We start from the raw sequence: 14,319 nt of genomic DNA, 5'->3' as shown, positions 1-14,319 counted from the left end.
CATAGCCTGTCATTGTTGCTACAGTTGTTGCCCTTACCTGATATCCTACTACTTAGTATAGGATGCTAGTGTTCCATCAGTGGCCCTACTCTCTTGTCCGTCTGCCATGCTATACTACTGGGCCGTGATCACTAGGGAGGTGATCACGGGTATATACTATATACTTTATATACATGACACATGTGGTGACTAAAGTCGGGTCAGCTCATTGAGTACCCGCAAGTGATTCTGATGAGGGGGCTGAAAGGACAGGTGGCTCCATCCCGGTAGAGGTGGGCCTGGGTTCCTGACGGCCCCGACTGTTACTTTCTGGCGGAGCGACAGGGCTGGTTGAGACCACCTAGGAGAGAGGTGGGCCTGGCCCTGGTCGGCGTTCGCGGATACTTAACACGCTTAACGAGATCTTGGTATTTGATCTGAGTCTGGCCATTTGGTCTATACGCACTAACCAACTACGCGGGAACAGTTATGTGCACTCGGCGTCGTGATATCAGCCGAAGCTCTTTTTGATGTCAGCGACTGAGTGGCGCGCGCCGCATTGGACCGTAAGCTCGCGCTTGTAATAAGGGGGCTAGGTCTGCTTCCGGCCGCGTACGCAACGTGCAGGTGTGCAATGGGCGATGGGCCCAGACCCCTGCACACATAGGATTTAGACCGGCGTGCTGACCTCTCTGTTGAGCCTAGGTGGGGCTGCGACGTGTTGATCTTCCGAGGCCGGGCATGACCCAGGAAAGTGTGTCTGGCCAAATGGGATCAAGCGTGTTGGGTTATGTGGTGCACTCCTGCAGGGAAGTTTATCTATTCGAATAGCCGTGTCCCTCGGTAAAAGGACGACCCGGAGTTGTACCTTGACCTTATGCTATGCGATGCTACTTGGTGACGGATATAACCCGGTGATCGCTCTCTAACAGGGCGACGAGGAGGGGATCGCCGGGTAGGATTATGCTATGCGATGCTACTTGGTGAACTTACCATCTACTCTCTTCTACATGCTGCAAGATGGAGGTGGCCAGAAGCGTAGTCTTCGACAGGATTAGCTATCCCCCTCTTATTCTGGCATTCTGCAGTTCAGTCCACCGATATGGCCCTTTACACATATACCCACGCATATGTAGTGTAGCTCCTTGCTTGCGAGTACTTTGGATGAGTACTCACGGTTGCTTTTTGTTGGAAATATGCCCTAGAGGCAATAATAAAATGGTTATTATTATATTTCCTTGTTCATGATAATTGTATATTGTTCATGCTATAATTGTGTTATCCGGAAATCATAATACATGTGTGAACACATAGACCATAACATGTCCCTAGTGAGCCTCTAGTTGACTAGCTCGTTGATCAATAGATGGTTACGGTTTCCTGACCATGGACATTGGATGTCATTGATAACGGGATCACATCATTAGGAGAATGATGTGATGGACAAGACCCAATCCTAAGCATAGCATTAGATCGTGTAGTTCGTTTGGTGAAGCTTTTCTAATGTCAAGTATCATTTCCTTAGACCATGAGACCGTGCAACTCCCGGATACCGTAGGAATGCTTTGGGTGTACCAAACGTCACAACGTAACTGGGTGGCTATAAAGGTGCACTACAGGTATCTCCGAAAGTGTCTGTTGGGTTGGCTCGGATCGAGACTGGGATTTGTCACTCCGTATGACGGAGAGGTATCTCTGGGCCCACTCGGTATTGCATCATCATAATGAGCTCAATGTGACTAAGTAGTTAGTCACGGGATCATGCATTACGGAACGAGTAAAGTGACTTGCCGGTAACGAGATTGAACGAGGTATTGGGATACGGACGATCGAATCTCGGGCAAGTAACGTACCGATTGACAAAGGGAATTGTATACGGGATTACTTGAATCCTCGACAACGTGGTTCATCCGATGAGATCATCAAGGAGCATGTGGGAGCTAACATGGGAATCTAGATCTCGCAGTTGATTATTGACCGGAGAGTCGTCTCGGTCATGTCTGCGTGTCTCCCGAACCCGTAGGGTATACACACTTAAGGTTCGGTAACGCTAGGGTTGTAGAGATATTAGTATGCGGTAACCCGAAAGTTGTTCGGAGTCCCGGATGAGATCCCGGACATCAAGAGGAGTTCCGGAATGGTCCGGAGGTGAAGATTTGTATATAGGAAGTCCAGTTTCGGCCACTGGGAAAGTTTCGGGGTCACCGGTATTGTACCGGGACCACCGGAAGGGTCCCGGGGGTCCACCGGGTGGGGCCACCTATCCTGGAGGGCCCCATGGGCTGAAGTGGGAAGGGAATCAGCCCCTGGTGGGCTGGTGCGCCCCCATGGGCCTCTCCCTGCGCCTAGGGTTGGTAACCCTGGCGGTGGGGGCGCCCCACCTGACTTGGGGGGCAAGTTCCCCCCTTGGCCGCCGCCCCCCCTTGAGATGGGATCTCCAGGGGCCGGTGCCCCCCCCAGGGCCCCTATATAAAGGGGGGGAGGGAGGGCTGCGCACCCAAGCCCCTGGCGCCTCCCTCTCCCCCCGTAACACCTCTCCCTCTCGCTGAGCTTGGCGAAGCCCTGCCGAGATCCCCGCTGCTTCCACCACCACGCCGTCGTGCAGCTGGATCTCCATCAACCTCTCCTTCCCCCTTGATGGATCAAGAAGGAGGAGACGTCTCTCCCAACCGTACGTGTGTTGAACGCGGAGGTGCCGTCCGTTCGGCGCTAGGATCATCGGTGATTTGGATCACGACGAGTACGACTCCATCAACCTCGTTCTCTTGAACGCTTCCGCTCGCGATCTACAAGGGTATGTAGATGCACTCATCTCTCTCATTGCTAGATGACTCCATAGATTGATCTTGGTGATGCGTAGAAAATTTTAAATTTCTACTATGATCCCCAACAGTGGCATCATGAGCTAGGTCTATGCGTAGTTTCTATGCACGAGTAGAACACAAGTTGTTGTGGCGTTGATTTTGTCAATTTACTTGCCGTTACTAGTCTTATCTTGATTCAGCGGCATCGTGGGATGAAGCGGCCCGGTACGCTTACGTGAGACAGATTCCACCGACTGACATGCACTAGTTGCATAAGGTGGCTAGCGGGTGTCTGTCTCTCCCACTTTAGTCGGATCGGATTCGATGAAAAGGGTCCTTATGAAGGGTAAATAGAAATTGGCATATCACGTTGTGGTTTTGGCGTAGGTAAGAATCGTTCTTGCCAGAAACCTATAGCAGCCATGTAAAAATTTGCAACAACAATTAGAGGACGTCTAACTTGTTTTTGCAGCAAGTGTCATGTGATGTGATATGGCCAGAAGGATGTGATGAATGATATATGTGATGTATGAGATTGATCATGTTCTTGTAATAGGCCGGCAATACCAAAGGTATATGTGATATACATGTTATTGATGTGTACCTAACCAGCGCTCGTAGTAGCTCCTGGGTATTTGATACCGGTGCGGTTGCTCATATTTGTAACTCAAAGCAGGAGCTGCAGAATAAGCGGAGACTGGCGAAGGACGAGGTGACGATGCGCGTAGGGAATGGTTCCAAGGTCGATGTGATCGCCGTCGGCACGCTACCTCTACATTTACCTAGGAGATTAGTTTTAAACCTCAATAATTGTTATTTAGTGCCAGCTTTGAGCATGAACATTGTATCTGGATCTCGTTTAATGCGAGATGGCTACTCATTTAAATCCGAGAATAATGGTTGTTCTATTTATATGAGAGATATGTTTTATGGTCATGCCCCGCTGGTCAATGGTTTATTCTTAATGAATCTCGAACGTGATGTTACACATGTTCATAGTGTGAATACCAAGAAATGTAAGGTTGATAATGATAGTCCCACATACTTGTGGCACTGCCGCCTTGGTCACATTGGTGTCAAACGCATGAAGAAACTCCATGCAGATGGACTTTTGGAGTCTCTTGATTATGAATCATTTGACACGTGCGAACCATGCCTCATGGGCAAAATGACCAAGACTCCGTTCTCCGGAACAATGGAACGAGCAACCAACTTATTGGAAATCATACATACTGATGTGTGCGGTCCAATGAGCGTTGAGGCTCGCAGTGGCTATCGTTATGTTCTCACCCTCACTGATGACTTGAGTAGATATGGGTATGTCTACTTAATGAAACACAAGTCTGAGACCTTTGAAAAGTTCAAGGAATTTTAGAGTGAGGTTGAGAATCAACGTGACAGGAAAATAAAGTTCTTACGGTCAGATCGTGGAGGGGAATATTTGAGTCACGAATTTGGCACACACTTAAGGAAATGTGGAATTGTTTCACAACTCACACCGCCTGGAACACCTCAGCGTAATGGTGTGTCCGAATGTCGTAATCGCACTCTATTGGATATGGTGTGATCTATGATGTCTCTTACCGATCTACCGCTATCATTCTGGGGTTATGCTTTAGAGCCTGCCGCATTCACTTTAAATAGGGCTCCGTCGAAATCCGTTGAGACGACACCGTATGAATTATGGTTTGGAAAGAAACCTAAGCTGTCGTTTCTTAAAGTTTGGGGATGCGATGCTTATGTCAAGAAACGTCAACCTGAAAAGCTCGAACCCAAGTCAGAAAAATGCGTCTTCATAGGATACCCTAAGGAAACCATTGGGTATACCTTCTACCTCAGATCTGAAGGCAAGATCTTCGTTGCCAAGAACGGGTCCTTTCTGGAGAAAGAGTTTCTCTCGAAAGAAGTAAGTGGGAGGAAAGTGGAACTTGATGAGATGACCCCTCTCGAACCGGAAAGTAGCGCAGCACAAGAAAATGTTTCTATGGTGCCTGCACCGACTAGAGAGGAAGTTAATGATGACGATCATGATCAAGTTACCACTAAACTTCATAGGTCCACAAGGACACGTTCCGCACCAGAGTGGTACGGCAACCCTGTCTTGGAAATCATGTTGTTGGACAATGGTGAACCTTCGAACTATGAAGAAGCAATGGCGGGTCCAGATTCCAACAAATGGATTGAAGCCATGCAATCCGAGATAGGATCCATGTATGAAAACAAAGTGTGGACTTTGACAGACTTGCCCGATGATCGGCGAGCGATAGAAAATAAATGGATCTTTAAGAAGAAGACGGACGCGGATGGAAATGTTACCATCTATAAAGCTCGACTTGTCGCCAAGGGTTATCGACAAGTTCAAGGAGTTGACTACGATGAGACCTTCTCACCCGTAGCGAAGCTGAAGTCTGCCCGAATCATGTTAGCAATTGCCGCATTCTACGATTATGAAATATGGCAAATGGACGTCAAAACGGCATTCCTTAACGGCTTCCTTAAGGAAGAATTGTATATGATGCAGCCGGAAGGTTTTGTCGATCCTAAGAATGCTGACAAAGTATGCAAGCTCCAGCGCTCAATCTATGGGCTGGTGCAGGCATCTCGAAGTTGGAACATTCGCTTTGATGAGATGATCAAAGCGTTTGGGTTTACACAGACTTATGGAGAAGCCTGTGTTTACAAAAAAGTGAGTGGGAGCTCTGTAGCATTTCTCATATTATATGTGGATGACATACTATTGATGGGAAATGATATGGAATTCTTGGAAAGTATAAAGGCCTACTTGAATAAGTGTTTTTCAATGAAGGACCTTGGAGAAGCTGCTTACATATTAGGCATCAAGATCTATAGAGATAGATCGAGACGCCTCATAGGTCTTTCACAAAGCACATACCTTGACAAGATATTGAAGAAGTTCAATATGGATCAGTCCAAGAAGGGGTTCTTGCCTGTATTGCAAGGTGTGAGATTGAGCACGGCTCAATGCCCGACCACGGCAGAAGATAGAGAAAAGATGAGTGTCGTCCCCTATGCCTCGGCCATAGGGTCTATTATGTATGCCATGCTGTGTACCAGACCTGATGTAAACCTTGCCGTGAGTTTGGTAGGAAGGTACAAAAGTAATCCCGGCATGGAACACTGGACGGCGGTCGAGAACATCCTGAAGTACCTAAAAAGGACTAAGGATATGTTTCTCGTTTATGGAGGTGACGAAGAGCTCGTCGTAAAGGGTTACGTCGATGCTAGCTTCGACATAGATCTGGATGACTCTAAGTTACAAACCAGATACGTGTATATTTTGAATGGTAGGGCAGTCAGCTGGTGCAGTTGCAAGCAAAGCATCGTGGCGGGATCTACATGTGAAGCGGAGTACATGGCAGCCTCGGAGGCAGCACATGAAGCAATCTGGATGAAGGAGTTCATTGCCGACCTAGGAGTTATTCCCAATGCATCGGGGCCGATGACTCTCTTCTGTGACAACACTGGAGCTATTGCCCTTGCCAAGGAGCCCAGGTTTCACAAGAAGACCAGGCACATCAAGCGTCGCTTCAACTCCATTCGTGAAAATGTTCAAAATGGAGACATAGATATTTGTAAAGTACATACGGATTTGAATGTCGCAGATCCGTTGACTAAACCTCTTCCACGGGCAAAACATGATCAACACCAGAACTCTATGGGTGTATGATTCATCACAATGTAACTAGATTATTGACTCTAGTGCAAGTGGGAGACTGTTGGAAATATGCCCTAGAGGTAATAATAAAATGGTTATTATTATATTTCCTTGTTCATGATAATTGTCTATTATTCATGCTATAATTGTGTTATCCAGAAATCGTAATACATGTGTGAACACATAGACCATAACATGTCCCTAGTGAGCCTCTAGTTGACTAGCTCATTGATCAATAGATGGTTACCGTTTCCTGACCATGGATATTGGATGTCATTGATAATGGGATCACATCATTAGGAGAATGATGTGATGGACAAGACCCAATCCTAAGCATAGCACTAGATCGTGTAGTTCGTTTGCTGAAGCTTTTCTAATGTCAAGTATCATTTCCTTAGACCATGAGATCGTGCAACTCCCGGATACCGTAGGAATGCTTTGGGTGTACCAAACATCACAACGTAACTGGGTGGACATAAAGGTGCACTACAGGTATCTCCGAAAGTGTATGTTGGGTTGGCACAGATCGAGACTGGGATTTGTCACTCCGTATGACGGAGAGGTATCTCTGGGCCCACTCGGTATTGCATCATCATAATGAGCTCAATGTGACTAAGTAGTTAGTCACGGGATCATGCATTACGGAACAAGTAAAGTGACTTGCCGGTAACGAGATTGAACAAGGTATTGGGATACCGACGATCGAATCTCGGGCAAGTAACGTACCGATTGACAAAGGGAATTGTATACGGGATTACTTGAATCCTCGACATCGCGGTTCATCCGATGAGATCATCGAGGAGCATGTGGGAGCCAACATGGGTATCCAGATCCCGCTGTTGATTATTGACCGGAGAGTCGTCTCGGTCATGTGTGCGTGTCTCCCGAACCCGTAGGGTCTACACACTTAAGGTTTGGTAACGCTAGGGTTGTAGAGATATTAGTATGCGGTAACCCGAAAGTTGTTCGGAGTCCCGGATGAGATCCCGGACATCACGAGGAGTTCCGGAATGGTCCGGAGGTGAAGATTTGTATATAGGAAGTCCAGTTTCGGCCACCGGGAAAGTTTCGGGGTCACCGGTATTGTACCTGGACCACCGGAAGGGTCCCGGGGGTCCATCGGGTGGGGCCACCTATCCCGGAGGGCCCCATGGGCTGAAGTGGGAAGGGAACCAGCCCCTGGTGGGCTGGTGCTCCCCCATGGGCCTCCCCCCGCGCCTAGGGTTGGAAACCCTGGGGGTGGGGGGCGCCCCACCTGACTTGGAAGCAAGTTCCCCCCTTGGCCGCCCCCCCTTGAGATGGGATCTCCAGGGGCCGGTGCCCCCCCTAGGGCCCCTATATAAAGGGGGGAGGGAGGGCTGCGCACCCAAGCCCCTGGCGCCTCGCTCTCCCCCCGTAACACCTCTCCCTCTCGCTGAGCTTGGCGAAGCCCTGCCGAGATCCCCGCTGCTTCCACCACCACGCCGTCGTGCTGCTGGATCTCCATCAACCTCTCCTTCCCCCTTGCTGGATCAAGAAGGAGGAGACGTCTCTCCCAACCGTACGTGTGTTGAACGCGGAGGTGCCGTCCGTTCGGCGCTAGGATCATCGGTGATTTGGATCACGACGAGTACGACTCCATCAACCCCGTTCTCTTGAACGCTTCCGCTCGCGATCTACAAGGGTATGTAGATGCACTCATCTCTCTCGTTGCTAGATGACTCCATAGATTGATCTTGGTGATGCGTAGAAAATTTTAAATTTCTGCTACGATCCCCAACACTTTTCTCCCTCTTTTCCCCCTTTCCTTTCTACCTGGTTGTCGCAACCAGATGCTGGAGCCCAGGAGCCAGACGCCACCGCCGACGACGACTCCTACTACACCGCAGGTGCCTACTACTACGTGCAGCCCGCTGACGACGACCAGGAGTAGTTTAGGAGGATCCCAGGCAGGAGGCCTGCGCCTCTTTCGATCTGTATCCCAGTTTGTGCTAGCCTTCTTAAGGCAAACTTGTTTAACTTATCTCTGTACTCAGATATTGTTGCTTCCGCTGACTCGTCTATGATCGAGCACTTGTATTCGAGCCCTCGAGGCCCTTGGCTTGTATTATGATGCTTGTATGACTTATTTATGTTTTAGAGTTGTGTTGTGATATCTTCCCGTGAGGCCCTGATATTGATCGTACACGTTTGCGTGCATGATTAGTGTACGATTGAATCGGGGGCGTCACACCCACCTCATCAAAACAGCCACAAGGAATATATTTTGAGTGAAACCTAATACGAGTATAATTTTAGTGATATATACACCAAACTAGAGTGTTTTTCTTTCAAGTTTGTGAACATGTATTATTATACTCCTTCCATCCGGAAATACTTGTTATCAAAATGGATAAAATGGGGTGTATCTAGACGTATTTTAGTTATAGGTGCATATCTTTTTATCCATTTTGATGACAAGTATTTCCGGACGGAGGGAGTACTTTGGACCCGTTGCAACGCACGGGCACATTGCTAGTAAGAGTAGAGAAAAGGATGAACGAGGGAAGGCCTTATTTGCAAACGTGGAGAGGGGTGTGGGTATCTTTTTTGCAAAATTGCCATAGTTTCCTTCCTATCCATTAGATATAAATCCGACGGCCTATATTGCAGGATGGCACGCACACCATCATCACCAACTCTGTTTTCTACTCCCTCCGTTCCTAAATATTTGTCTTTTTAGAGATTTCAACAAGTGACTACATACGGAGCAAAATGAGTGAATCTACACTCTAAAATATGTCTACATACACATCCGTATGTGGTAGTCCATTTGAAATCTGAAAAAAAAACAAATATTTAGGAACGGATGGAGTATAAGAGTAGACATGGAGATATATCTCCAGCATGGTCTACAACAAAAATGTGCTGGACTGGTTAGCGCCGGATGCTCGCAACGCGATGACCTGAGTTAGAATGCTGTCTTTAACTTTAGATTTTTATGTTATGTATTACTTATGTAATATATACTTCCTTCAGTACTGTACTGACAGTGGAACCCACAAAGTACTTAGAAGACAAGACTAAGGATGGATTTGTTTCTTTTTAACTTTCTGTATGAAGTTGTAGCCACCCTGCAAGTCACATGTACACTGTACATGCAATTAAGTTTTTATAGAGGGAGAATCATACACGCAATTAACTCAAATGGATTGGATGTGACTCTATTATTTCCAGCATAAGAGCATCTCCAACGGCAGCCGGCAAATTTCCTCCCGCTTCCTTCCGCGGAGGACGACATCAAACGCCAGCGGCATACATTTTCACAACTCTAACCAACCAGATGAAATTCGTGCAAACACGGACTGTTTTCATATAAGAATGCAGGATTTCATATTAAAAAGCCGGATCTTCATGTAAACATGATGGATTTCATTACATTTACATGAACTAAGCGGTGCTAATCTGTCTCTCTTGGTATAATTAATACTCCCTCCATCCGGAAATACTTGTCCTAGAAATGGATGTATCTAGACTTATTTTAGTTATAGATACATCCAATTTATCCATTCTTAGAACAAATATTTCCTGCCAGCCGGAGAGGGAGTACCTAATCTAAATGGCCACCCGCGGATCCCTTTGTCTTCTTCATGTCCGGCAGACACTTGCGGGGTCAACGAAGGTCCTCGGAAGAGACGAAGCTGCAAAGAAACCACCTGAATGCGCAGTCGTCGCCTCGCGGTGGCCTTCATGGGACCAAAGTGGTGGCGGCCTCCCGTGTTCTACTTCTCCTCGATGATGGCGGCAGACACAGAGAAGCTGGCATACGACTCGTCGCTCTCCATGCACCCGGCTTCTGTCTTTGACTGCATGGCGTTGCCGCAGGCACGGGAGGCACGACCGCAGGCACAGGAGGCGCGCCCACAGACACGGGAGCCGCGGCCACCGCAGACACTGGTGGCGCGGTACGACAAGGCAGGCACGAGTCCCATACCAGCGTGCTCGCCGTCGTGCCGGCGTGGAGCAACTCGCCACTCCACATCGAGCTAAACTGGAGTGGCGAGTTGCTGAACCACGCGCCGGATTGGGGTGGCAACTGGCTCCGTCGGGCCAAGCGAGGTTGATGAAGCATGGAGCGGCCTCGCCCGTATCCGAAGGGCTCGGCGGGCCACCAGCTGGGTAGTATGCCGGAGAACGGCTCCTCGGAAGCCATCGGAAGAGTGGAGAAAATGGTGAAGGAGGAGATGGGGGAGCGGCGGAGGGGTGTGATTCTTGCCCGCTATCTGTCTGGCCTCGTTTAAATAGTGGGCGGACAGTAGGAGCTTGGCCGGTGTCTGGCCTCATTTAAACTGGGGGCGGACAGGAGGAGCTCAGCCGGTGTTGCATTTAATTCCGGCCCGCTCATGAACGGACGTGTGGCCGGAGTAGGTTTCTCGGTTTGCATGAGGGTTTAATGGAGGGGTTTGATGGAGGTGAGGAGGCGTGTTCAGCCGCGCGTGCAGCGGGCGGCGCAGTACTATTCTATTTGACAACGGGCAGCGCAGTTCCCGATACGGCTTCAATGCAGACGAGGGAGGGGTAGCGGTTCCTGAAATTTTTAATGGCCAATGATGCATCCTCCTTCAATTAGCATCGTGCATGCATGAGGGAAGTAATGGGAGGAGGACCGGGAAAAGAGGCTGTACGATGTGAATGCAACGCAGTTTGCACTCATATAAAGGCGCCCCTTGTCATTGTCAAAACCAGCGGATCTCGGGTAGGGGGTCCCGAACTGTGCGTCTAGGGTCGATGGTAACAGGAGACGGGGGACATGATGTTTACCCAGGTTCGGGCCCTCTTGATGGAGGTAATACCCTACTTCCTGCTTAATTGATCTTGATGAATATGAGGATTACAAGAGTTGATCTACCACGAGATCGTAATGGCTAAACCCTAGATGTCTAGCCTGTATGATTGTGATTGCCTCTATGGACTAAACCCTCCGGTTTATATAGACACCGGAGGGGCCTAGGGTTGTACAGAGTCGGTGTACAAAGGAAGGAATCTGCATATCCGAATGCCAAGCTTGCCATCCACGACAAGGAGAGTCCCATCCGGACACGGGAAGAAGTCTTATGTCTTGTATCTTCATAGCCCATTAGTCCGGCCCATGTTACATAGTCCGGACGCCCGAGGACCCCTTAATCCAGGACTCCCTCAGTAGCCCCTGAACCAGGCTTCAATGACGATGTGTCCGGCGCGCAGATTGTCTTCGGCAGTGCAAGGCGGGTTCCTCCTCCGAATACTCCAAAACAGCCTTCAAACACAGAAAATGTGTCCAGCTCTGCAAAACAAGTACCACACACACACGCAAGGAGTATAATATTTCACGAGTCCAATCTACTGACAACTTTTGTAGCGTGACATCATGTCGCTGCCCGGTCATTATTTCGAACCGGTTTTTAGCCTCCCGCTCCATGTTTCAAGATGCGGTTTTATTGGCACGTCTTGTCGAAGCAGAGATTGTGTCCCCTTATTGCGGGATTCTCATCAATACGGGCGTGGGTAATCCAACCGCGCCGTCTGCACGACCCTTGGGGAATAGGCGAGTTTTAAGGCGAGTGGGGAGGCGCTTGATATTCGCTGCCTTTGTAAGGAGATAAGGATTCACCCTTTCACCCACGCCTTCTTTCTCTCTGCCCACCCATTCTCGAGCTCCAGCGCCCAAGCTCTCATCCTCTCCGCCTCATAAAAGCACTCCGACCATGTCCGGATCTGGAGCGCAGGGCAAGTGGATGGTTTCCTCTGTCAAGGAGAAGGACATCACCAATCTCCGAGAGGCTGGGTACTTAGCCCAGGAAATCGCCCACCGGCTTCTGGCAAAGGGGCGGATCATCCCCACCCCGGAGCCCCATGAGAGGGTGGTATTCATCCCCCACTTTGTCCGCGGATTGGGATTCCCTCTCCACCCATTCGTTCGTGGAGTCACGTTCTACTACGGGCTGGATTTCCACGATCTGGCCCCCAACTCCTTCCTCAACATCTCGGCATTCATTGTCGTGTGCGAGGCCTTCCTCCGCATCCCACCCCACTTCGGATTGTGGTTAAAGATCTTCAATGTGAAGCCGAAGGTGGTGGGTGGTCAACACGCAGAGTGCAGAGGCGCCATGGTGAGCAAGCTGCCCAATGTCTCATGGCCCAAAGGTACCTTTGTGGAGACCGTCAAAGGGTGGCAACAACAGTGGTTCTATGTCACAGAGCCTCGCGATGCCACCTGGGCCGCGGCTCCCGAATTCTAGTCCGGATCCCCGATGCGGCTCACCTCCTGGCTAGAGAAGGGCCTGGACTGGTCTTCATCGGACGAGCTGACAGCGCTTCAGACGTGCATCAAGAGCATGGTAGAAAAGAACATCAAGCTTGTCAATGTGATCCAGGTGATGCTTTTTCGCCGGATCCTTCCGTGCCAAAGCCGGACTTGCCATTTGTGGGAGTTCGATCCAGCTGAGCACCAGACCTTGCAACAGTTCTTCGGCACTACACACGAAGACATCTGGAAGGTGCTTTTCAAGGCCAATGAGACATGGCCGAAGACGACCGAGGATCGTGGGTACAACCTGACCCATCCTGCCAGTCCGGTATGTTTTTCGTATTTCAAGGTGTATCCTTTACTTGTATACTCAAGGAAGATGTCTAAGCTTCCCTATTTGTTTTTTCAGGGCTGGACAAAGAAGGTGGAGCAGATTCAGTGTCCGGCTCAGCTGCCCGAAAACCCAGCAATCCCACTTCTGACGAAGATGCTGGTTCCGGCGCCCTACCAAGCACCGAAGAAGAAGGCCAAGAAAAAGGCCAAGGAGACCAGGAGTGGCCTCCGCCGTAAGGGCATTTCGGTCGTGACGTCCGAAGATGCTGAGACCCACTCCTCCCCCACCGAGGACGAGGAGGAGGAGGAGGAAAGCAACTCTCCCCTGAAGGGGGGAAGGAAGAAAAGGGCGGCCTCCACGCATTTGGAGGCAGAGGCGTCCAAGAAGGGGAAGGTCTCCCTCGCGGATAACTCTGCGTGGGACATCGATAGCAGCTTCGAGTGGCGCCCCAGGGATAAGCCCCTGGCCGAATCATAAGTACTCAAAGACGCACACGTATATCCAGCTCCTTTACTTCATGGTTTTAACATGTTGAATCATGCGCTGCAGTCCGGCTCGTTCCGACCTCCAGCGATCCTCATCTTTGGGGAGTTCGTTGGATCCGAAGGTGATGGATAGCGGGTCCCTTCCAGCGGCATTCTCTCCCCAGGCTATGGATGACGCCGAGGTGCTGTCCCGAGGGACCTCCCCAGGCCAAGGAGAAATGCAGGAGGCTGTCAGGGTGGCGCCAGAGGGTGATACCTTGGCCGCTAGACACATGAGGGAGAAAATCCCCCTAGAGACTGGAGATGGGGGCCATATTCAATTCGGCCCCAGCCGAGTACAATTCCGGAGACCTATACGGCTCCGGAATCAGGCAAGCAGCCTCCTTCGAAAGAAGGAGGTGCACCGATTCCAGTGGTGACCTCTGTCCATCCAGAGGCACTAGATACTCTACTGGAAGCGCTGCAAAGCGCTTCCATTGTTGAGGAACACCGTATCCTTATGGGTACAGTGGTTGAGAGGGTTCAGTCCGTTAAGAGCGGACTGACCGAAGCCTGCACCAGCCTTCTAACAGGCTTTGAGGTATGCGACGTAATTATGCAAAAAGAATGTCATAGTATAGACGGTAGCCCCTGAGACTCAGTCCGGTATTCGGAAAGAAAAGTCGGACAGAGGATCAAATAATTTTCGCAGGAGACTAACCATACATGTCTATGTGAATAAGCAGGCGCCGTTGCTGGTGCGACCTCCCATTCTGCCGAAGTCTCCGGACTGAAGCAGAGTCTAGAGCACACCGAGG

Source organism: Triticum aestivum, chromosome 3D (genome assembly GCF_018294505.1).
Source record: "Triticum aestivum cultivar Chinese Spring chromosome 3D, IWGSC CS RefSeq v2.1, whole genome shotgun sequence".
In the NCBI taxonomy this organism is placed as follows: domain Eukaryota; kingdom Viridiplantae; phylum Streptophyta; class Magnoliopsida; order Poales; family Poaceae; genus Triticum; species Triticum aestivum.
Note: the sequence above shows the minus strand (reverse complement) of the source record.